The sequence below is a fragment of the Artibeus jamaicensis genome, unplaced genomic scaffold, assembly GCF_021234435.1.
Source record: "Artibeus jamaicensis isolate MK-2021 breed Jamaican fruit bat unplaced genomic scaffold, CSHL_Jam_final contig_464, whole genome shotgun sequence".
In the NCBI taxonomy this organism is placed as follows: Eukaryota; Metazoa; Chordata; class Mammalia; order Chiroptera; family Phyllostomidae; genus Artibeus; species Artibeus jamaicensis.
In genome coordinates, this window is record NW_026521842.1 from 15,982,335 (window position 1) to 16,006,451 (window position 24,117).

General features: G+C 48.0%; 1 protein-coding gene across 4 annotated transcripts in view; it reads right to left on the minus strand.

The window, feature by feature from the left end:
* The window catches only part of ZFHX3 (zinc finger homeobox 3), a 242,925-nt gene extending 223,596 nt beyond the window's left edge, over nucleotides 1-19,329 (minus strand). Inside the window, exon 1 of one of the 4 annotated variants that reach the window (XM_053666738.1) lies at nucleotides 19,241-19,329. The gene's annotated coding sequence lies outside the window, so the exon portion shown is untranslated. Of the gene's footprint in view, nucleotides 1-8,545; nucleotides 9,006-9,028; nucleotides 9,243-19,240 lie in introns of those variants that run through there. The other 3 variants (XM_053666741.1, XM_053666740.1, XM_037163887.2) reach the window with 3 other exon arrangements.
* Between the last annotated feature and the right edge of the window lie 4,788 nt (nucleotides 19,330-24,117).

Genomic DNA, 24,117 nt, shown 5'->3' on the forward strand with positions numbered 1-24,117 from the left:
GGTAGGCCCTTCCCCTGTTTCCGGTCACAGCTGCGGACTTTCACCCCCTTCTCCAACAAAAGGGACCTTGTACACAAAATTAACCCAAACCATTAGTCTTTGCGGTGTGAGAGTACACTGAGCCCTCGGAATATTTACCGTCCTGCCAGGACGAGCCCAGGGTGCTGCCCAGAGGGCCTCCCCCGCAGAGGCTGGCAGAGCTTCCGCAGAGATTAGAGACCCAGTTCCCTCGGCCTCCGCTGCTCCGCGCTGCAGCTGTGCACCCCAGGCCCTCCTTTCCAGAAAATAAACACAAAGCCCCGTTGCTGTTGTTGTTGTTGATGTTTCTTTAAGAGAGAAGGAAAAACTTTCTCCCAGACTCAGTACCTGTAGAAAACGGTTTATAAGAGCCAGGTACTGATGAACTCTTCTCCAATATGGGAGCCACCACTGGAAATGTAGCTACAGGAAAGTCATGGTGATGGTGCAGGCTGCATAAAATATACGTTAAACTTCATTCCACTTACTCCTTTTTACATATGGCTAATAGGGCCACTAGAAAACATGCACTTACGTATGGGGCTCGAGTTCTATTTCTACTGGGTGGTACTCCAGAGGACGACAGTGTTACCGCCTCAAACGCAAGCCCCTAACGCAAGCCCCTTGCCATGCCCTAAAAGGAAATGCTTAATTTTTAAATGCTAAAAAGGCCATCAAATTAAGCAAATGGCAGCACCTGATGTCAACTAGGTCCAATCACAAAATCAGAGGGTGCTCGCCACGTGTGTCTAACTTGAATCTCACATCCTTAGGGCCAAGAGAAGCGAGTGCAATCTCTACCTCAGTGATTCCCTGCCGGGGGCCACCCTGCCTGGGCCAATCCTGGGACTTTGTTCGACTGTCACGGCAGGGTGCGGGGTGCTACTAGCACCCGGTGCAGACGGTCCGGCGGGCAGGAGGCTGCCCGACATCCACAGGTGCACAAGACGACCCCCTCCACTAAAAGAGAATTATCGGGCCCAACATGTCGGCAGCGCCCGGACAGGACCAGGACGGGACTGGACTGGAGGCCCAAGCAAGCACACTCTCGGTGCTCAGACTTCCAGGGGCAGAGGGCTGAAGGGGCGTCTCTCGACAAAATGGCTTCTCTGCAGGTTCCAGCAGTAGCAAGTTTTAGTGGGATAAACCGTGGGGTATAAGGGGGATAAATGGTAATGGAGAAACACAATAAAAACATAATCCTGTTTTTAAAGTATAAAATAAGCAATGTGAGCAAATAAAAATAATAATAACGAACATGTTCAAGCTCTATTCAGTTTCTAGCCAGACTGAAGACTGAGTGTCAAGGGTTGATGGGTCTGGACAGGTCTGGTTTTTCCAGCTAGCAAAAAAAAAAAAGGGTTTAAAGCCCAGAGCACTGTGAGCCAGAACCCCCTGCACACACGGTGACGCCTCTCCCGGAGAATTCGAATTGGGCAGCCATCGGCCTGCCCAGTTCCCCACCCCTGACCGCACGGGTTCCTGTGACGGGTGACAGAGCCGCGGCGGAGGAACTGTGACTGGGCCTGCAGGGGCAGGAAGGGAACGGGCAACGGCCGGGGGAGGTGCAGACAGGAAGAGCACCGAGATGAATGGGAACAGCCCCTTTCGCAGAGCCAGGCTGGGAGGCATTGCAGGAAGGGAGGGGGGCGGGGAGGGCACATGATAATTAACTCAGCAAGTTGATAGTATTTGCATATAAATGCCTCCACAAATCACTACAAACAAGCCAGGACAAGTCAGGCCTATTAGCATATACAAGCCAGCCTGGGAAGGCCTCTCTAGGTGGGTCATTGAGGGGGCTGCTCACTTAGAGGGCCGCCTGCCAGCTGGGGGGGTGGGGAGGGTGGGGCAGGTGGGGGCACGTGAGGGGAGGAGGGCTGGGGAGGACAGTGACACTGTCTATTTCAGACCCTTTCACTCCTGAACTCAGTTGCAAGATGTCAAGGAGAGTTGGCTTCCTTCCCGGCCTGTAAGGGAAGAGCCAATTCCCTTACAGGCCAGAAATGCTGGACCTTTTCGTTTCTTTCCTCCGGGGTGTTGGGAAACAACAGGTACCAGAGTCCGTCAGCAGCAATAAAAGAAACACAAAGGAAAAGGGGGAGGGGATGGGGCCCACCTCTGTGCAGAGGTGACTCAGTATGCTATCAGCACTAGGAAGCCTTGTTCTCCATTTCATTCGAATTTCGCTATGAATGCTAGGTGTCTATTATGCCCATTTTACAGATGAAGGAAGTAAGGCTCAGGGAGGTTCCATGACAGCCCCACAGCTAGGCTGGACTAGAGCTGGGCCTCACGCCCATGACCCCAGCAGACGGATTCAGGCGAAAGTGGAGTGCAGAGCAGAAGCCACTTTCCAACAGCAGGCTCGTTTGATTCCTCCCAGACTCTGCCAGGAAACTGAGTGTGAACCACAGGGCCCCCATTTCCAGGGCTGATTCATCAGTGGCATTCTAATTCCGAATGGGACCCTAACCTGTTTTATTTGGTAATTTTTCTCACACCTTCAACCAGATTCGCCCAGAATCTGTAAATTAATGGTCCTTTTCCAAAAGGTGTCAAAGTTCCTCACTTTTCCCAAAGATACCTCTGTCTGGGTTTCATATCCATTGAAGGAGCAATCTGCTTCAACCCCTCCCTTTGAAAAAGTGGGGGGACCTCTATTATTTTCACTCCTGCCCTGCTCTACCTGAATTACATTTTAAAGTGAGCCAGACGGGCCCAGGAAGCATGTGCTCACATTGCCGGGTCCTCAGACTGACAGTCTTCAATGCCCACTTATAAAAGCGAGACCATCTGAGAGCCCGGCAGGACAGAGATGGCCTCAGATAAGCAGTTGCTTTTCCGGTGACATCAACCTCCTGATCCAAACTGAGTCCACGGGCCTCTTCCTTTAAGTGCCCAAAAGTTGACTTGTGGCTTTAGCAATGAGGCAGAGGATCCCCGGGGAGATGGGGAGGGAGCTGGGACCAGCAAGGCAGAAACCACTCCCCCAACTAGCCGAATGGACACCAGAGCCAAGGCCCTGAGCCAAAGAGCGTTTTAAACAGCAGGGCCTGAAATGGTGGAAGAGGCTTGTATTGTTTCTTGAGCAGTTAGGAGAAATTGTTTTTTAAAAAAGGAAAAAAAAAACGAGGGAAAAGCTACTGAAGAGAAAAAAGGCACAAACGTATTCTTTAGCACATTTTCACTGGGCAAAGATGTCAGAAAAAAGAAAAGTTGTCCAAAATAGGCCACTCAGAGACCAGAAGTGTGAGAAGCAAGTAAGTTCACGTCTACACATACGTACTTTTTACAGACTTGCAGGAGTTTAAACTCTTTTGTAAAGAGCTTTTTTATACACAGAAGGGACACTTCCGTATCTGAACAGGCACTTACATGACTTTGGGGGGGGCTGCAGGGCTGAAATCAAATGTCAAGTTAAGCCCCTCGGTCTTTTCACTCAGCTCAGGGGACTCCAGGCTGTCCACTAAGGAGATTCAGGTGAGAGGACAGACAGACTGCCCCCTGTGAACTGGGATTTTAATACTGAATAGCAGAGCCTACAGCAGAGAGGGGCACAGGCACAGTCCTCATTCAACATCCAGCTCAACCAACAGACTGGACTCAGAAGAATTTTTCTCCAGTCACATTCCCAGGTAAAATTGAGCACCACCACTGAGAAATCAAGAAATGCACAAAACTGCTCTTTAGCCCACCCCCGAAGGCCCCCAAGTAAATCAGCCCTTCTTACCCATTAGGAACTCCACACACTGCCTCCCCCCCACCCCAGTCTGCAAACCCCCATCAGGCTTCGCCAGGTAAGCCCTCAGCCTCAGCCCTTCTCTATCCTAACATCCCCCAGCTCACACAAGGAGGGGGGCCGGGAGGGAGAGAAGGAGGTGTGAGCAGTCACCACCTCCTGTCTCCAGAAACACACAAGCAAGGGAAAGTCTCACTCCCAGATCAAAGGTCTGCGGCCGAAATCACTTTCAGGGCAATGCGTGAAATCAGCAGCAGATGAAAATTCCATCGTCTTTCCAGAGTCCAAAGGAGCCAGTTTTCCCAGTTCAGAGTTCCCTGCAGATGACTAAAGATATTCCATAAACTCCTAACTGTTGCTGCAAAAGACCCACTTAAAATTAAAGACGAGATAATCATTTAAGAAAGCCTTTAAGACCATTATGTGATTAGCAGAATAGAAGGGAGAAGGACTGGTGCTTCCCCATCTTCCTGAGGAGCTGGATGCAGTCGCGGCTCCACATCGGTCCCAAACTAGCACAGCAGCCAGCAGCAGGACCAAGGACGGGAGGGGAGCCCAGGTTTAGCCCACCCCACTTCCTCAGAAGCCTCAGACCAACAACAGGGAAAGAAGAAGATGGAAAAATCTTGGAGGTGGCACAGAATTCAAAGATGGAGCAGCTGCCACCTTAGACCCTCCCTCCCCAACTCCTCCAGGACACAAGAGGCCCAGATGAAGCTTCTCTGGAGGGGTGCACATCAAACCCCCAGGCTTTAATCCTTGTGTTGGCAAGACTAGCTGTGACCCTCCCGTGGGATGGGAGAAGGGCTCACCCTAAAGGCAAGCCCAGGCATTTTGCTAAGAGGCCCTGTCTGGGGTTAAACCCAGCAAAACAGAAGTCTTCCTCTAGAACGGAGCCAAATTTGCTACCTAGCAAACTTTCTGCCTCTTACCCCACTTTTATTTCATGCCTTTGTCCCCGAAAAAGCAAAAAACCCCAAGAATTAAAAGGAGGAGAGAAATATCTGGAGGCAAGGGGTGGGGAGTCACCTTTAAAAGTAACAACTAAAAAAGGAAGACAGCCTCCATGGACAAGGAACTTTCTAGAAACACAGCTGTCACTGCTGGACCGTTCAAGGCCTTGTCCTCACCATCTCATCCCCTGCCCCAAAGAATGAAAACCAGAAGACAACATTCAAGCTGTCTCTGTGCTTCTGAAGCTTTGGCGCAACGCTGTTGTTAGCTCCCCTCGGTTTCTGTCCATAAAGAAGTCATTTACCACATTAGCAGGGGAGTGGGGGGGGGTGCTCTAACATCTGATTGTCACTTCTCACATGTTCAAAGAGAACAATCTGGCAGCCAACTTTAAATCATATAGAAAAGAATGCTGACAGTTGTTGATTTTGTAGTTTTTCTCCTCAATCTGGATTTGGAGACTGGCTTGCCAAGGAGCCAAGATTGCCGCTTCGGTCTCTCCCTTGGGGCAGATTGACTCAGTTTCAGCTTCTGTGTGTGTGTTTCTCAATCTGAGCAGCCTGAGGACTCGCGACTGTGCTCTGGACAGAACAGGCACCTTTGAATATCTGACTGAGATCGGCTCTTGCAAAGGAATTCCCTTTTCTGTATTCTAGTAAAACTGGGTCCCCTTTGCCCCTGACCACAGTTTCCAACCCACGCAGAGGAGGAGGATTCTGAGCTGTGATCTCTAACAATCACCGTTACAATCAAATTCTCATACCAGTGCATGTGGAGGTCCCTATGAAGTGCACTGAAATGGAATCTGCTTTCCTGTTGAGTTTTTACAGTAACGCCCCCACCTTGGTTAATTGCACCAGCCTTGGGGACCAGAGGCGGCCAACAGGCCCCAGCACTACAGAAATAGGCCAGGCTGAGAGCGAGCAACCATTTTAATAACGAGTGAAAGTACAAACCACAGCACATACTGTATTTCTTGAGGTTACTGATGCTGGACGTCAGGTGCATTATCCCTGTAATGCTGGTGCGAGTCAGATGGATCCTGCGAGCTTCTCCAGGCAGAATCATGGCTGCCTCCCCTACAAGAGGAAGCTAACTAAGCCCCTCAGGTTAAGGGCTTAGCTTTCTTTCCCTTCCAGTAATTTTCTACACTCTTTAAAAATGCTGGTCACTTAAATATTTATTTTTTAGCATAAAACTACTGCAACTCTGCAAAAAAAATTCTTAGGTAAGGGTCTGCTTTGGGTCTTGGAATATTTCTCACACTAACACTTCAGAAGAAAAAAATCTCCAATGTCCAAAAAGAACGATAGTGCACAGTGACAATAAGGACATGTACCCTGGATGCATCTCGTGACCAGCACTAAAGGGACCTAGTGAAATCATTACTGGCCCCAGAAAATATTTTGCTAGTATATTGTTCCAATGAACTAACAACCTTTGGGTCACCCAAGGTGAGCCAGGCCTGTCCTGAAAGTATCTAGTAATCATCATTTAAAATCATAATGATGAAAACTGAAATCTCACTTATTTTAGCTCCTTGCCACTGGGCAGTCCAATTGGCACCAAGATTATATGGCAGTTAAATCCATTCCCAAAGCAGCAAGAAGGAAGGCACTTCACGGTCCTGTTGGGAGGAGCCGAACTGAGGCCTGCTGAGAGCACTGTTTTATTTGGGTCCTTTCCACCCGGCCTGAGCGTTCATTTGTGCAAATAAAAGAAGGAAGGGAAGAAACCAAAATTAAAGTTTCAGGTGCTTGGGGAAGCAGCTCAGATTTTTTTTTTTTTTTAGAAGAGTGAGCTAGGGCTTCTCAATAGTTCCCTGTCAATCAAAACTGTTTTCAGGAGAGCTGGAAAACAGTAGCTTTATCCCACAGAAAAGTACAGCCATTTCAAAAGGGAACTGGGGAAGGGAGGCGATCCATGTCATAAAGACAGTAGGTCTTCATGCCACTTAATTCCTTGTGATTCCAAAAGAACTGTTTCTAAAGTGTAAAAGTGCTTGCTTCTGCATCTGCTCCATGTTGTTAAATAACACTTGTGTAATTAAATAAAAGAGCAAACTGTGACCCTGGCCCATTCTGAGAGGCACTTACACGCTCCCTGAAAACAGGCTGGAAACAAAATGCAGACAATCTCCTTAGTCCTGTAATTTAAGGAAAGGAGGGAGGAAAAAGTTTCTTTTGGCCTTCACAGCCACACACCCTCTGAAAGGGGGGCCTTATGGGGTCTCTGCAAAGTGGAATGAGCACACAAATACAGGTGTGCAAACATCCAGGTATGTACCTCTCTCCAATGACCCCATTCTTGAAACCCTTACATTATTTAGAATTGCAGTCTCCTGACTTCCCTCACACCCCACCTCTGTTCTCTAATTGCTTTTCGTGTTTGGGTTGGGTAACGCGAAAAGGATTTCAGAATCTCAGGCCACCAGTGGCAGTTCTGATAACAAGGAACAGACCTATGTTCCTGGCCTCGGCCTTTCTAGATCAGGTTACTTTAGAAGGTGTATGTTTTCCTCTCAAATGCAATCTCAGCCCCAGGACTCACGCTTCCCTCTCCAGCCTAGCCTACTGGAACTCATGATTTTTAGGGTTTCCCCTTGAAAGCTATCCAGAAACCACAGCCATTAAAAGAACATGAAGGTTTGACACCTCCTGAATTTAGGAATGAGGGGGACTCGAGGGAACAACTCTACAAACTCACACCTGCTGCTCCATGGCAAAGAAACGAAGTTCCCAGGCTAGCAGGAGCTTTAAATTATACTCTCTTTATTTAGTGATGTGTCTCCAAAGCTCTCAACGCATGGGACGAAATAAGCTGATGTGGGCCTTTCTCACTATCTACCTTCCAGGTTTAAGTTTGTTTTCCTTGCTTTGCCTGGATACATTCCACCCAGAAGGCCCAGTCTGCGGGAGAGGCCTTCTCCCTGCGCCCAACTGTGTCCTCTCTGAGGTTATCTGTCCATGGTTTTAGAGTCTTCAAGGCCAGTTAAATGACGCAAATAAAGGGTGGGGGAGGGGTGGCCCTTCTGGGTTCTCCTGCTCCTGGGTTGCCACGTGCCAAGCAATGCACTCATACTACCCCAGGCAAAAGCTGTGATCTTTGCCCTCCAGGGATTTTTCCTATCATTATAGCTCAGGTATGCCTAAAGCAGACAGGATCATTTTCCAGAAAGTTCTTTTCCCTCTAAGCCTACAATGATTACTTCTTTCCTGCTGCGGACCTAACTTGGGCATTCCCTGTGCTCCTGTAACAGGACAAACATCTCAGCTGTCCCTCTCCACCACCCCCATCCCTGCGGAAATGAATGCTGGTCTGGTTCTTTCCCGGGTGCAAACAAACTAAAATTAGAGAGGGGTCCAGCTGATCTGCAAAGGTGCTTCCCAGCTCCAAAACTCTGACTCTCCCTTTAATTGCTCTACAACAAGCACATTTTTCACGTTGATTTGAACTGACCAGTGCCTTCTCTCGGACTGAAAAGGATGCATTTTGAGACGGAGGAACCCAAACTTTGAAATGACACCAGCATCGCAAGTATTCAGAAAGCATGAACTAATCCAAAAGCAAAATAAGGAAGGAGGGAGGGGAGAAAATGGAAGGGAGAGAAGGAGGAAGGGCTTTACTCGGCGCCCAGCAGCACGTAGAGCCTCTCACCCTAGGTAGGTTCCAATTGGATCTAGCAGTTCAAGTGCATCCCGCTTGCCCTTCCCCCAACATGCCCCAAGAGAATGGGAAGTTCAGCCAAGACTCGCAGCACCTGCCTGCAGCTCCAGGCTGGCTGCGCGAACCGGGCGGGCAGCCGGCGGCGGGGGAGGAGGCTCCACTCACCTGGCACACAAAGGCTCCGCGCACCTCCGGAGGGAGGAGGCACTTGCAGGTCCAGGGGCCGGGGCATGCGCGACAATGGGAAATTCCAGCGGCACCCGAGCCTCAAACTTACCCACCCCAGGCGGCATTCTCCCCACCTCCCGCTGCCCCCGGGGCTCCGAAGTAGCTCTGCTTAGGTGCAGGGGGGCCGCCGGCAGGGGAGGGGGACTCATGGTGGCGGCCCGGCCTGGCTGTGGCCCCTCCCCGTGAGGGAGGGTCCCCAGGCGCACAGCGGAGATTCACCCAAGGGGCGCGACGCTGGCGTCCCTGTCCCTGGCCTGCCCGCCGCCGGCTCGGCTGCTCTCCCGGAATCGCTTTATGTAAATGAAGCTCCACTCGCAGTTTGCAGCGCTCACCGCCCTGGGAAGGGGGGCGGGTGGGGCGGGGGGCCTTCAGGGATCCACATTACACAGCAACAAAGCGGAAGGTTAATTTGAAACTCACAGCCCCGCCACCGCTCGGCTCCCCGGGCAAAGCCTGACATCTACAGTCGTGCCCGGCGCAGGCCGGGTGCTCAGCAGCGGCAGTGGCCGCGCCCGCGGGGACACGGGGACACACGCCGGCGTGCGAGGCCCCAGAGCTCGGCCGCGGTCCGGGCACGGGCCTCCGGGCAGGCCGGGCCGCGCGCCTGGGGACTGGAGCCCTGAGAGGCTCGGCCTGCACCTCCCCCGGAACCCGCCGGGTAGGAACAAAGCCCGGCCCTCCCCAGGGGCTGACCCCTCGCTCATCAAAAGTCAGGAGCCGGCCTAGAGGCGGGTGAGAAGAAAGGGACGCGCCCTGCGCCACAAAAAGGAGCCTGGGGTCTTCGAACCGGAGCCATCGGTCTCCGGGCCCCATCCACGTCACGGCCAGGCCACTCTAGCATGGGCACATTAGCCAATGTGGACAGGAATTTATTTGAAACACACACCCATCCTATTAACTGCTTTACAGAGCACTTCTGTTTTTCAGCTGCAGAAACTTTCAAAAACATCCCCTGCTCTCCATTGAGAGTTCAAGGATAGAGTTTTCAATGAGAGAGAAGAAAAGAGGAGAGAAAAAGGAAGAAAAGAAGAGAAACGCAGTCTCAATTTGCAATTAAGTCTCTTTAACAAGACTTGCTTTATAAAGCCAAGGAGGTTCCGATCAGGCATAGATCATGCCCTTCACAGGGAGATTCCACCCCCCAGGTCAGATTTCATGAGGCCACCCCAGTTGGTCAAAGCAATTGCCGGACACTTTTATATCTCCCCAGGTTCACCTTTTCCATTCTGATATGCAAAAGGGAGCACCAACAGAAATCTCACCGGAAGTCCCTTGTCCTCCCTGCCAGAATCCCGAGCTCAGTCTGAATTTACTCCAGACTCTCTCAGCACAGAAAGGCACCTGCTTTTACCCTTTCTGAAAGCCACCCACCCAGGCTGGCCTCACAGCCTTGAGAGTCCTTTCTGACTGCACAATAATGAACCATGCAAGTGTTAGAAATATAATAAGCTCACAAGGCGAAGAGCTGTGTGTATGGAATCGTATTAGCATTAAGCACACATTGATGCAGGAGGAAAAGGGATGCTTGGCTGATGAAAACTATCATGTCACCATGTAGAAGGCATTTTACACAATGTAATTTGGGTTCAAATTGATGTAAATACCTAACTTGTTGGAGACAAGACAACCCCCTCTTTCTGTTTTAGTCCAGAAAACCCCTCCCCCCATTTTTTTTTTTTTTCCAGCTAGGGCCCTGGGAGAAAAGACTGCCCTAGGGAATCATGTCCGATTAGGGACAAAGGAAAGCACAAGCCAAATTCTGTCACACATGAGAGAGTGAGGGAGGTTGGGGGGGGGTTAGTGAGAAGCGAAAAAGGAAAGTAGAGGATGATTTCATAAAGCAGAGTATGATCACTGCGGAGCTGTTTCCAGACCGCCTGACTTCAAGCCCAAGAACAGGTGGTGTTTTCAAAACACACTATTATTTATATTAGCCACATGAGTTGAGAACACCTTAAAGAAAACCAATTAATAATTTAATTGAAAAAGTGACTATGAATAATACATAAAGATGACGATGCTAGCAATAACGCAAGCAACGTGGCACACACCACCCAGAGGCGATGCCCCCAGAAACCTCCTCGGGAGGGAGAAGGCCCCGGCCCCGTTGCTCACCTGGAAGCAGCAACCCCTGGACCATCAGATCAATTACAGACCACCAGAAAATGTTTTACTCCCCGAAAATCTAATTTTCCTGCTTTGTTTTAACTTTTATTAACAGGGGACAACCTTGCAATCTGGTGACATCAACTTGTGGGCCTACAGGTAAATTATCTTCAATGAAATAAAAGCTAGAAAGCCCAAAAAACACCAGCTATAAAATAGGAAGGATGAGGAGGTGCTGGGATGAAGGCCCCGAGGGGATCTGCCCTGATACTGCCAGTGTCCCAAGCAGCAGACACTGCAAACCGCCTCCTGCACCTCAGAGGCCTGGCACGTAAAACTAAGGTCCCTTTCCTTTCCCTTAATCTGGCACCAGCTACCTACATGGCAAGGCCTGGTCAAGCTTGCCTTTGCCACAGACAAAAATTTAACAGGGAAATCCACAGGCAGGCAGTCTGTGGCCTGTGTACCATTATGAACATAAAAGATTGTACAAAAGCTAGGGGTGTTCCTTCCACTAAAAATTTTCATCATTAACAAAAATAATACCTCTTCAGAGGATATTTACAACTTTTGCACTTACAAATGGAATCAACAGTTTCTCTGAAATACATGTTGCACATCCTGTCCTCCGACACTGGGAGGCCCTGGCTCCTCTGAGGGCAGCTGCCTGAAGACCAGCCCACCGCCTGGGGCAGCCCGGCACTCTCACTGCCCTGCCTTGAATGCTGTTGACAAATAAACCCACTCTCAGAAAAGGCAATTCCTCCCTTCCAGTTCTCCACAACTAGTCTCATCTCATCTGGAAAGCGTAATTGGCAACAGCCGAAAGGATAAATATTTAAAAATAAATCAGGGAATGCTAACCCCTTCCCTACTCCTCCCCTTACCCACTCTCCAAGACAGAGGCCAGCCCCCCTAATGCTTAGCGGGCTGGTAAATTACAATGATCCCCACCGAGCCAACCAGCTCCTCTCTCTCCCCACGTACAGACTCACTCACCAATGCTGTATCCTTTCACTTCAGCAAAGTAAATATGATCTCTGAGCTAAGATGCAGTGAATGTCAGCATTCTGATTTCTCGCTAAACCTGGGTTCTATTTTCACAGCACAACTGGGTTTAGGTGGATTTGTGTATTCTTCCAGATCCTCCTATTTTTATTAAATTATACATACGCATTGATTTTAAAACTAGTGCTTAAATAGCCTTGAGGCTTTGACAAAGAAAAATGCCAGAGAGAGCAAAAAATAAAATAAAATAAAATGAAATAAAATAAAACCCCGGAAATAAACACGGAAACATTTGGAACTGAATTGTAGCCCATGCCCTGAATTCACCCCATCATTTCTAGTCAGTTATATGTACGGGTGGCCAGGCCTCCTGGGGAATGGACAGGCTGCAGGCTCTCCTCAGAACAACCCACACTCACCTTCATAACCACTGCAGGCTGCTGGGCCAAGGCCTGCACACAGATGTTTTGATTCACATTTCTCTGATACAAACCTCAAGGCCTCCATCCATCACTACAATGCTAATTCCATATAGTGATTTTTACCCCCAAATAGTCAGTGGTAGAGTGTTACCTAGCGTACTCACCCACCCTCCCCAGCTCAGCCCCCCGAACCTGCCAGGACACACATTAAGACAGACACAAGTGAGAAGCCATTTTTTAAAAAACCAGTCAGTGGAAAGAGCTTTTCCAAATTAATTTTAAGTTACAAAGCCCACGTTTTAAGAAGGCAAAAATAAAGAACTTGCCTTACACCAGCTTTAAAACATTAGGTAAAGAGCTTGTTCTCTTTCCTTTTCTTCTTCTTCTTTTTTTTTTATACAAAAATATTATTCCTGAAAGGGCAAAGAGAATTTGCCATGCAAGACTTTTATACCCAGGGGGATTCTTACATTTGTGTTTCTAAACCTTGAAATTGAGAATTTTAATGAAAAGGCAGACAGATGCTTAAGGACAGCATCGCAATCAGGGTCCACACAGCACAGGAGAAAGATGCTTTGTTTGGGGCCAGGAAGAAGGGGTAGATTCCAGACACATCCCTTTGCACTGGCCTGACACCACTGAATTCTTAGAGGGGGGGGCAGGCTGGAGGCAGAAGAAAGGAAAAAGGAAACAGGAGAGGAAAGAAAAGGGGAAGGGGACATGGCTTCTTTATATAAATCTTGTTTTTTAAAAAAATCTCAACGCAGCATCAATTCCACAGTATGTGCCAACAGTTCCTCTACACGTGCATTAAAACAATCAATTACACGATCTACCAGGACTACAACAACCGGGATCCGATTTTTTTTTTTTTTTTTTTGGTAAAGGAAGAATTTCATTTGGGTTTGCAATTCTTTCCCATTCAGTGACCACTTCTTGAGGGAGGATTCGAAGAAATAAACAAAAGATGGCCCATTTCACACTTCCCACAGATGACTTTGGAATCCCATTTTCTTATCTTCTCATTTTAGTTGCACTTTTGCTCAAAAATCTGTGCTAATCTGACTTAAGAGCCCCAAGCTGAAATTTCACATCTCCTCCAAGTCAGCCAGTGTTTTAGAATTTGGATTTCTATTGAGGCTGTTCCAATCGCCAGTGAGGCCTACGGTAAAATGTGCTTCATGCTGTTCCGTTTGTCTCTCTGCAGACAAATAGAAACTGTGAAATTTAAAGAATGGATGAAAAAAAAAACCTAAAACAAAGAGGTTAAAAAAATAGGACAAATGTTTTTGCTTTTGTGTCTCCCTGGAGCAATTGTTTGGGGGAGTCTGCACTGACAATAACCATGAGAAGGCCATCTAAAGGCGATGCGCACACAAGGGGACTCCTTGCCTGCTGCCTTTGGTCTGGGAGAAAAAGCACCTTAGCTCCATTCTCCAGGAACAAAAGGCCAGGGCCACGGAAGGGGGGAGAGGTTACTGGGGCTTTCACATGGAGCCAAGTGTCAATGCAGGTTCATTTTTCACCCGTCTTAGTTGGAAAGCAGCTCAGTGAACTTCCTAATGACTGCTTTTCCCTTTCTCTCTATTATTTCTAAACCTGAAAGAACAAAACAATAATATTTTTTTTAACCTAAAACCCACCATCCCATTAGAGGAAAGCCTTGAGAGCCTACAGTCAGTGTTTTCCTCCTTCCTCTCCCCACCCTACTTTTTATTTTTGGAGGAGGGGGGATTCCCAATGTAGATCACATGGAAATAAGAGACACTGGACACTGTGGTCATTTTTAGTAACACCAGAACGGCCTTCATGTCTACGAAAAGGCAGAGAGCTGGGGAAAAAAATCCTGAACAGGGATGGAAGGTGATGGTGGGGAGGCTGTGGGCATCGCCTGGCTGGAAATGTTTTTCTTTTTTTTTCACAGCATGAACTTGCTAATGCCAGGTTCAGATATGCAACTGAATCAAAGTCGTCATTACAAAGCTGGGTTTTTTGGGGGTGGGGGTGCATGGGGAAGTGGAAATAATGATGTATTAAAGACACAGACAGGGGGTGTGTTGGGGGGGCCTTCAGAGAAAGGAAGCAGAGATGAATCGCTGCGTGCCATGGAAATACCAGGGCAAGTGGTCGCAGTGTTCAACCAGATTGGAAGACAGAAACATCTTCCCCAGCGGGCAAACCCTAGGATGAGGCCGTGACACGTAGCTCTCAGCCTTTGAACCCAGACCTGGCAGCTGAGGAGTGTGTCCCCCCCTTCCCCAGGCAGCCACAGGCTCTGGCTGGAAAGCGAGGTGGGTGTAGGGATGAGAGGGCCCTGTGAAGAAGCATAATAAACAACTCAAATATGAACGGAAATGACATCAGTAAAGTGAAGGACCTGTTTATTGCAGATCAAAACAAAACAAACTTCCAAACCTTTTGTGTACATACGATAACTCTATAAAAAGCCCTCCTAAAATGTCACCGGGGTCAATACATCAGCATCCCAAGAAAACAGATAACAGTTACCATGGCAGAGAGGGGGGAGGAAGGAGGATGGAGGGAAGAAGATGGGAGGGATACAAAACCAGAAGGGGCCAAAAACACAGCTGACTATCCGCCCCCCCTCTGCTGGTCCTTAATATTTATTGGTATATATAATCTAAAAGCCATGCTCTGTGTTTCACTTAATACAAGGCCAGACAGTGCTGTCTAATGAGGCAGCGTTACAATCAGCTTGTAATACTGAATTTTTAATGCTGCCAAGGATTCTGTTACATAATAATATGAAAAACAGAAGCTGAAAGTGGGCTCGCAGTGACAGGACAGTAGAGGTTCCAGGCAGGCAAGCGCCTTGCCTTCCTCCTTCCTCCCCCTGCTCCTGGTTTGCAATCAGCCCTCCATCCCTGTATGGGAGGTCAGTATGGAAACCAAGAGAATTTCCTAGGAAATCCACTTTATTATGACGCTCTCTGATCCAAAGTTGTATTTCCAGAGTTTGAATTCTAGCTTATCTGGGGTTAAGGGTCTGAAATGAACATTTTCTTTGGTGGAAGGACCGAAGAGACAAGGACACAGGAGAGGAGGAATAGCTTATTTTAAGCCAGCTGAAGAATTTGGAAAACAAAACGAAAAAAAATCATAGAAGGAAGAAGAACTAAGATGCTGGGGATGGGGGGCGCTGAAGTCTGCGGACCATATTCACAACCGCTGCACTCAGTTTCCACTGGTGTCATTTAAAAGCATATATACAGCCGCCATTGCTCTTCTCTGTAATACCCCAAGATTGTAAATCTATAACCACTGCAATGATTTAGTGATTAAAAACATGATAACATATTGTGTAACTGCAAACCACAGAACCCCTGCCAACTCTCTTCTAAGATAAAGGGGGAAAAATACAGAAAATGTGTTGCTCGCAGCGATCTTCCTAAACCCAAAAGATTTTAATAAAAGAACCTATATAGTCAACGAATTGGAAAAGGATAAGTGAATTGCATGTGAAGCCAGCAAAGGGAGGGGGAAAGAAAGAGGCAGCTTTATGTGGGATTCTTTTCCTTGTACTAACAAATTACGACCTAAACATGCCTTTTCCTTCCTCCCCCTCCCTCCCTCTCTCTCTCTCCCCCTCTCTCTCTACCTCCCTCTCTCTCTCTCTCTCTCTCTCTCTCTCTCTCAATAGTTTGTTGTAACTGGACTAACTGGTCTTGTGTGCTGTCTTGCATATTCAAAGCTGCTTTGTAATCGGATCTGGGGACCCAACCTTATTTGCCTGAACTCAATAGGGGTTTTTTCCTCCCTCTCCTCCCTTGTTTTGTTTTGGATTCGGTATTGTGGGTTTTCTGTTCTTGCTGGGAGCAGAGACATCTCTGCAGGCAGAGGCTCTGGTGCCTTTAAACTACAGAGCAAACACCTGGGGGGGGGCACAATTTGTAACATGGCAGGAGAAGCCTAAAATACACATACATACGCATACACACACAAAATCAAAGCAGTTGTAGGGGTTTTGGCCTCTGAGCAGCTGACCTGACCCCAATTCTGTATATTCTTTTATTTCCCCATCGCGGGATCCCTGCACCTTGGATCACATTCGAACTCAATGTAACCCTGAAGAGAAGGCAGTCACCAAGCCCTGGAAAACTCTGTATTTAAGGCGAGGGGGAGTGTAAGTGCCTATGTATTCAGACTCCCCCAGTGGGGGGAGAGAGAGAGAGAGAGAGAGAGAGAGAGAGACACACACACACACACACACACACACACACACACGTACATCAGGAATGCCAGGCCACAGGGCCAGCTCCAGCCCCGCTTCCGCAGCACACACTACCGGGAACCTGAACTCTCATTGCAGGGGGGCCCCAACATCTTCAAATCTACATCTCTACCCGTAAACACATGCATGCACAGACAACCCTCCTCCAGAGACTTTCTATGTTTAAAAAGTCCACAGACCTACGTTGCCTCCTCTCTGGACCTGAGCAGGGCAGTTTATTCAGAGAAATCAATAGGAAAGAGCATTTGCAAATATTTATATAAGCCCTGTGCGTTTCAGCATTAAGTAATTAAAAACTGAAACTCAGGGAGGGGGAAGGGAGGAGAAACACAGACAGAGGAAGGCTGCTGGCCTGAGAGTGGGTTTTCCTGCCCACACCTCGTCTCCCCAAACCACAGTCCTTTCAAAACTGACTTTGTATACACTTTTTACGAAACCCTGTTTTGTGCACCATTTGCTAGACTATTTCAAAATCGTCTCCAAATATGGATTCACCTACCATCAAGCTTTCAAGCCGAGTATAAGCATCTGTATTCTCTCTCATTCCTCATTCTCTCTCTCTCTCTCTCTCTCTCTCTCTCTCTCTCTCACACACACACACACACACACACACACACACACACAGCAATCCTTACTTTTGACATTGCTTCATCTGGTGTATTACTCTCTCTTATTTGTATCTCTAAATTACTTGCACCAGTTACATTATCTAACATTAGAAGATTTGAAGAGAGACCCGGTGGGCAAATTCCCATTCCTAAGCCCCCAATACTTTCCACTTCTTTCAACCTATAGGATACCTACACTTTGAGGGTTCAATACCTGAAACCCCCACATGCCAACAGATTTGCAAACAAAGGTACAGTGAAATGGGTCTTCCTTAATGGGCCACTTTCAGAGAGGATTTCCCCTATATTGTTCTGAAGGGATGGGTAACATCTGCGTGTACTCCCTCTGAATCTGCTCCAAGAAGCCGAGCAAGGCACTGGAGTACCCACACTGCATATATTGTAGAAATTTACAGTAAATGTAGGTACACCATTGCAGCACACTGCCCTATCGATTATGCAGATTGTGATCAATCTTCTCCCCTCTCCCAGTTCCCAAGCCTCGCTCCAAAGACCTCCAAATAAGTTGGTCTGTAACTGGCCATTCTTCCAAAGTAGGGGGAAAAAAGTAATTTTTTAAAAAAAGTAATAAATTCTCAAGTGTCCCCACCGAAAGGACTCAAGTCTTTTTTTAAAATTCCAAAGTGAATTTATGTCCTGTAATTTGCATTACAGCCAAGCGATCACCGTATGTCATATTCTTTAAAGGTACTTAATAAACCCCTTTTAAAAGTCACAAGAACCAGAGGCCAGAAAAAGGCCATCAGCTTCCTTCTTGCATATAGTCTTTAGATCAAGTTTCCATAATTGAGACCAATAAAAATTGTCATATTTACCCTACTTCAAAGCAACAAGGGGTGAAAGTTAAGAGTGGGTGATTTTTGAAAGCACTTGTAATCAAAGAATTTGCCACAGTCTAAGGAATTGTACAACACTTTCAAAAGTCAGATTCTAAGCAAAAGGTTAATTTGCAAAGTAAAATGTATTTTAAAAATGTAATAGCTCCACAAAAAACGTAAGAGTACTGAGTCCATACACAATTTATATACACTGCATAAAACACACTCAGATCCACTCCCGAAAAGATATGCAAAAAGATGTATGTGAAAATGCATAATGTAAAATTCAGGAACATGGTTTTTGCATCTAATAAAAAAATACATGGAAAAAAGGAGTGCAGCAGAAGGAACGGTGAAAGTGAAGAACGGAACGTAAACAATTCCAGATTTTCGTGAAAGAGAGAGAAATAAAGGGAGGAGAGAGAGAGCGAGAGAGAGAGGAAAAAGAGAAAAGAAAAAGAAGAAAGAAAAGGAATCCCACGTCTCAACTCAGCTGGCCAAAAAGAGGCCGGCCCGGCTAGGTCTAGTCCTGGCTGGCGGCACAGCCCGGAGCCCCCGGGAGCCCCTAGTGTCCAGGGCAGAGCCCCCTCTAGGCGCTCCCGGCGGTACCAGTGGGGCAGAGCGGAGAGTGCGCAGGTAGACAGGGTCGGACGGCCGCCTCGCCCCTTCTCGGACCCCAAGGCTCTGGCCCAGCGGCCGCGTCCCCTGCAGCTCCAGCCCTGGCGAGGAAGGCGCCCGGCCGGCCAGCAGTGGCGGCGGCGGCAGCAGCAGCGGCGGCCGCGGCGGCGACTGCTCCTGGCCGGGTGCGCGCCCCGTGCGGCGGCTCAGCCCGGGGCCGGGGCGCCTCTCCGGGTGGGGCAAAGTTGGGGGCTAGGAGCAGCGGAGGCGGGGGCGCTCGGCACCGCGACCCCCCCGCCGGCCACCGCCTTTGTCTCGGCGCCCGGACCCCGGCCGCCCTCCCGCCCTCGGCCCGCACCCTGCCCGGCGGCGCCTCCAAACTCGCGGCGCGGGCCTCGCCCTGGGCGCCTCCACCCTCCCGGGGGTCGCGGGCTGCCAGCGGCGGCGGCGCGGGGGCCAAGGAGGTGGGGGCGGCCCGGGCTCGGCGGCGGCAGCGGCGGCGGCGGCGGCGGGAGGAGGAGGAAGAAGAAGAGAAAGAGAAAGTTTGGCGCAGGGGAAAGGAGAGCGGGACGCAGCGAGCGAGCAGGGCGCGGGCGCGGGGAGCGCGGGCGGCAGCGGCCGGGCGCGGGAGCCGGGAGGGGGCAGGACGAGCCCCATGCAAAGCAGCTCGGGCGCCCCGAGGAGCCCCGCGTCCGGGCGGCGGCAGCGGGAGGAGGAGGAGGAGCAGGCGGCGGCGGCGGCGGCGGGAAAAAAAAAAAGAGGGAAAAGTTGCCACTTACGCGGTTGCTTCTCCGGCGGCGGCGGCTGCAGAGGCGCTGCTGGCGGCGGCGGCGGCGGCGGGAGCTGGCGGCGCTTTTAATCCCGAAAAGAGGCGCTCGGGCCGCGGAGCCCATCAAGGCAGCAGCGGCGGCTGGCAGGGATCGGCGGCGACGGAGGACGCGCTGCGGGCGGCGGCGGCGGCGGAGCTGGAGCGCGCTCGGCAGAGCCCGGGGCGGGAGGCGGCCGCGGCCGGGGAGCCGGAGCCGCCGCCGCCGCTGCCGCCGAGCAGCATGGTTGGCGGGGAGTTTGCAGCCCCCGGAGCGGGCAGGGGCCGCGGAGGAGAAGCGGCGGCGGCGGCGGCAGCGGCTCTAGGCTGTAATTGGGATGCAAAGCAGGCGGTGGCGGCGGCCGGGAGGAGGAGGAGGAGGCGGCGGCGGCTGCAGCGGTCGGAGGGGACGCGCTGGAAGTGGGAGCTGATGAGTGAAAAGAAAAAAAAGTCTTTGGATCTTTATTCTGCTAATTAGTTTCCTGCAAAAAATGGCTGTGATTAATTCAGTGCGCATGTGCTTCATTACCCAGGCACGACGGGAAGGGCTAATTAGCCACCTTCTGGATCAATAAGATTCAGCAAAAAAGAAAAGGGGGAGGTGGAGGGAGGCAGAGGGGAGGAAGGGAAGAAAAAAAAAAAAAAACCAGGGGAAAGTGATGAGCAGGGCGAGGAGAGCAGGAAGAGAGGATGGGAGAAGAGCCCAGGAAGAGGGAGAGAGGCACCAAAAGTTTATGCATGTATTAAAAACACATACACACACGAGACACACGCGCGCACACACACACACCCACACACCCCGAGAAGTGAAATGCAGAGAAGCAACAATAGGAACCTGGCTAAGATTTTTTTAAGATTCTTTCTTTTTCTCCCTCTCTTTTCTTTCTTTTCTTTCTTTCTTTTTCTTTTTTGGCAAATGCAGCAATGTTTAAATTAAATAGGAAGAGCGCATCTTCAAAGAAGAGAGGAGTAAGGGGGGGGCAGTAACGGAGTGGGGCAGCTTAAAGCAAAGATTTAAGTGAAAGAGCAGGGAAGCAGCAGAGACTTAGAGGCCACTTTAAATTGCAAATCTGAGATTTTTTTTAAGGGGGGAAATTATCTCCCCTCTAATCAGGGAACAAATAAAGAAAATGTGGAGAAAACTTTAACACGTACCATAGAGTAGACAAATTATATATCTAGATATCTAGATATAGATATATGTTAATTTTGTCTTCTGAAATAAGACGAACTCAGTCTTCTCTAGTTCTTTAGAAGAAGAGGGGAAGAGGAGAGTGATGATTAGAAGAAATAAAAGAGGTAAAGTGAGTCAGAACTGAAAGGGGGATAACTTAAGGAAAGACAAGAAAAGGAAAAGTTGCACTTGGAAACAAGTCCAACTTTCTACCTTTCTGGAGTTAAGAGAAAAGTAAAATCAATTTTCTCGTGTAAAACCTGGAAAGCAGATGTTTTCAAAACACAGGAAGCTATTTTGCCATCAAAAGCAGGGATGTAATAAAGGCAGTGAAAAATAATTTCAGACTAAATTCGTAAGAAAGAAAGCCAATATATTTCAATAGCGAGGAAAGGTCTAGAGTGGAGAAAGGGGGGAAATTACATACCCCTTCCCTAATGCCAAAAAAAAAAAAAAAAAGTCTCACAGCTACCTCCAAGAGTTTGGAGCAGAGTCTGGAAGCCAAAGGGCTTGAAATGAGAGGATGGATTTCAGATAAAGACTAGAAGCAGTACATCCCACCAGAGCCCAGAGGAGATCCCTGGAATCAAAGACAGCAGCCAGGGACCCTGCTACTGTACCGATTCCCAGTACATCAAAGCCATCACTTAGGCGGGTGTACGGTACCTCCAAAAAGCAAGCAAACAAATGCAGGAAGAACAAGTCTCTCTCTTTCTCTCCCTCCCTCCACCTCGCCCCCCCCCCCCATTTTCAAATCCTAGCTTTAGCTTCACTGCTACTGCTATAGATTTTTTAATGACAAGTATGTATTTATGTAAGTTCTAAATATGAACTAGTACCACTGAAAATACAATGAGTAGAATAAAATGCAATTTGCACTTTAAGTGATCTGCAAACAAATGTGAAAATAACATTTATGTTTTTAAAGGCATTATTAGTGCACCTTGTGACATCAGATAGAGTGCGTGCACTAAAACTTATTTTTCTGAGAAAACATTTTTTTTTGTGCCCAGCCTAGATGGATAATTTATTTTAGAAGGAATTTGGGAATTAATCATGAAATCTGTTTGATCAGAAAGGAATTCTTCATTTTGAGAGATTTTCCAATGCTCTTAAGAGCGAGCAGCTTCTCAGTCAAGACTGGGGGAGAAACCGCTTTAGGATTTTGGAGGGTTACCTCATCTAATCCTTCTGAATTCACTCTGGGAATAATGCTGTTTTATTTAGAGAAAAAAAAAAGAAAATACATTTAGAAAAATCGAGGGTTTCCTCTCTATAAGCCAAATCTGGATTGCCATTCAAACTTTTCCTGGCTGCTTTTCCATTCTGGACAGTTGATCAATAAAGCCAGGTCCACCCTGGCTTGCTACAGGTTTCACCAGTCAGTGCTTGCAAAACCTTTGTCATTTTCTAAAAATAAAAAAGCTAAAAGTTATTGTAGAAGAAGGGGCTTTTTTTTTGTCCCCTGCACAATGTGTCTTTTGTGAGGTTAATGCCATTCTGGGCTCTCGATAGCCCTGGACAATGGGAGCTCTCCAGGAGCCTGCGGAGACTCTGGCTTTTTTCTCTCTTGATTTTTTTTTTTTAAGGGAAGGATGAAACATTCCTACAGTCCAAACACAACTTCTACTTTGATTAAATAAATATTTATCTTTATTGTAGCCATTGTATATTTTTACCTTCAGTTTGTCCGGTTTCTGATTATTATTTTAAATTTTTCATTGGCAACAGTTAATCTTTTTTTTTTCCCTTTCAGTCCAAAGTGCAGGTCAATGTAAAATGTAGCTGACTGAAGGAAGACGGGTAAATTCTGAATTTTTTTCCTAACACATCAGGTAAGGAAAACTGTTCAGACCCTCAGGAGTATATTTGCTTCCTATTTATGTCTTCAAAATCTGCATAAATTTGTTAGTTTATTTTTTAAGATGTAACAATTAAAATTCTCCTTGTAGATGTCACTTAAATGCCATGTATTTAATTTCTTTTAAAAATGTAAATAGTACTAGAAGGGAACTTGTAGCTTGTTTCTTATACAGAGGCGGGGAGGAAGTCAGTATCTCCACTGATATAGGCTATTTGGGGGAAATTCTGGATATAATTGTATTTCATGTTGCAATATAGAAAAATGTCAGCTTAATCTGGTAAATACTTATGCTAATTTTACTGAGTGAATTTGTTATAAAAAGGAGAGGTACCAAGCTTGTATGATTGAATTATGCTTAGGTGATAATCCAGCATCTATATAGATTATTTCATGTACAAAATGAAAAGAAAGACCAAGAAACTCCAAATCTAAATCCTTCATTTAGTTGGCAAAGGGGCAGAAAATTTTAGACCAATCTGTTTTGAAGATATTTACAGTAGGGAGAGAAAGTGGAATGTAGGTTAAATATTGCATTGATTTGTATATTTCTCTGCCTCTTGCTCAAAGGAATGGATATATACCTATATAAACACAAAGATATATGCGTAAATGGTACATATACATTTGAATGACTTTAGATGTTTTTGCATCTGTGTGTGAATATGCATGTGCACACAAATATACAAGGTGTGCATAAATGCAGGTACCAGTACAGAGCTATGTGTGTGCTCTCTCGCTGGGGGTTTTTTGTTTCCAGATGTATTTGAAGTTACTTTAAAAAAAATTTTTTTTTGCAAATGTACCATAGAAGTGTTGGTTTAATGATGAAGATGTAGATGGTGAATTTCAGTAAGAACCTGCTGCCCTGCGATTTTCTGAATCTGGGGTTGCAATGTGAGCATCTGTTATTTGGTCAAAGGTGCAATGGGCCAGTCTTAAGAGGAAAGGGAAGTGAAGAGGATCTTAGGAGACCTTACTCCCAAAGAGTCGAGTTGCTGGACCCTGGCTTTTCTTCTGCTAGAGCGATTGAGAGACACAAAAACAAAAAGGGAGGAGGAAGAAAAAAGAAAACCCTGTGTGGAGGCAGGGGAGGTTGAAAGGACGCTTCTCCGTACAACTCTAGAGCTGGATCCAAGAGAAGGGCGCGGGGTGAAGAATGTGTGGATCCCTTTTTAAGTGTGTATGGTTATTCTAAATCTATTGTATGTACGTGTTACTGTCCTTTCATTTGCCACGACAACATATGGATTCCATAAATGCAGACATGCCGAGTGCATCTGTCTGGCTAGTTAACACGATCCAAACATCCCTCTTCGTTCTGCTAACTCTGGCTCTTCCTTGGGCTCCCCGGCAGCGCTCCGGCTGCCCAGCCCGTGCCCCAGGCTCCCAGTGCCCTGCAGTCTCGCCTTTTTGTAGTCTCCTCGTGGGATCCAAGGTGCTACACTGAGGAGGCCGGCTGCTTGCGGTGCCCGGGTCAGAGTCTCCGTTGCTGCCAGCCCCTGAGGGCGCACGCGCGCGCGGGGACGAAGGGGTTAAGCTGCCCCAGCCTGGGGAAGGGGCTGCGCTCATCCTGGAGTGAGGTGCAGTCACTAGCAGCTGTGATTTAGGGGTCAAGTCTTAGATCACCTTTCTCCTGGCTCTGGAAATGACAGAAGATGAGGTAGGGAGGGAGGAACAGGAGAGAGACGCAGCCAGGCGCGGCACTTGGGGCTCCATCCATCCGTTCCTGCCCCCCACCCCCAATCCACCTCCTAACCCCCCAGACAAGTTGAACAGTTCCCCTTCCACTTTGGGGTGCGGGTGAGGTTACTCT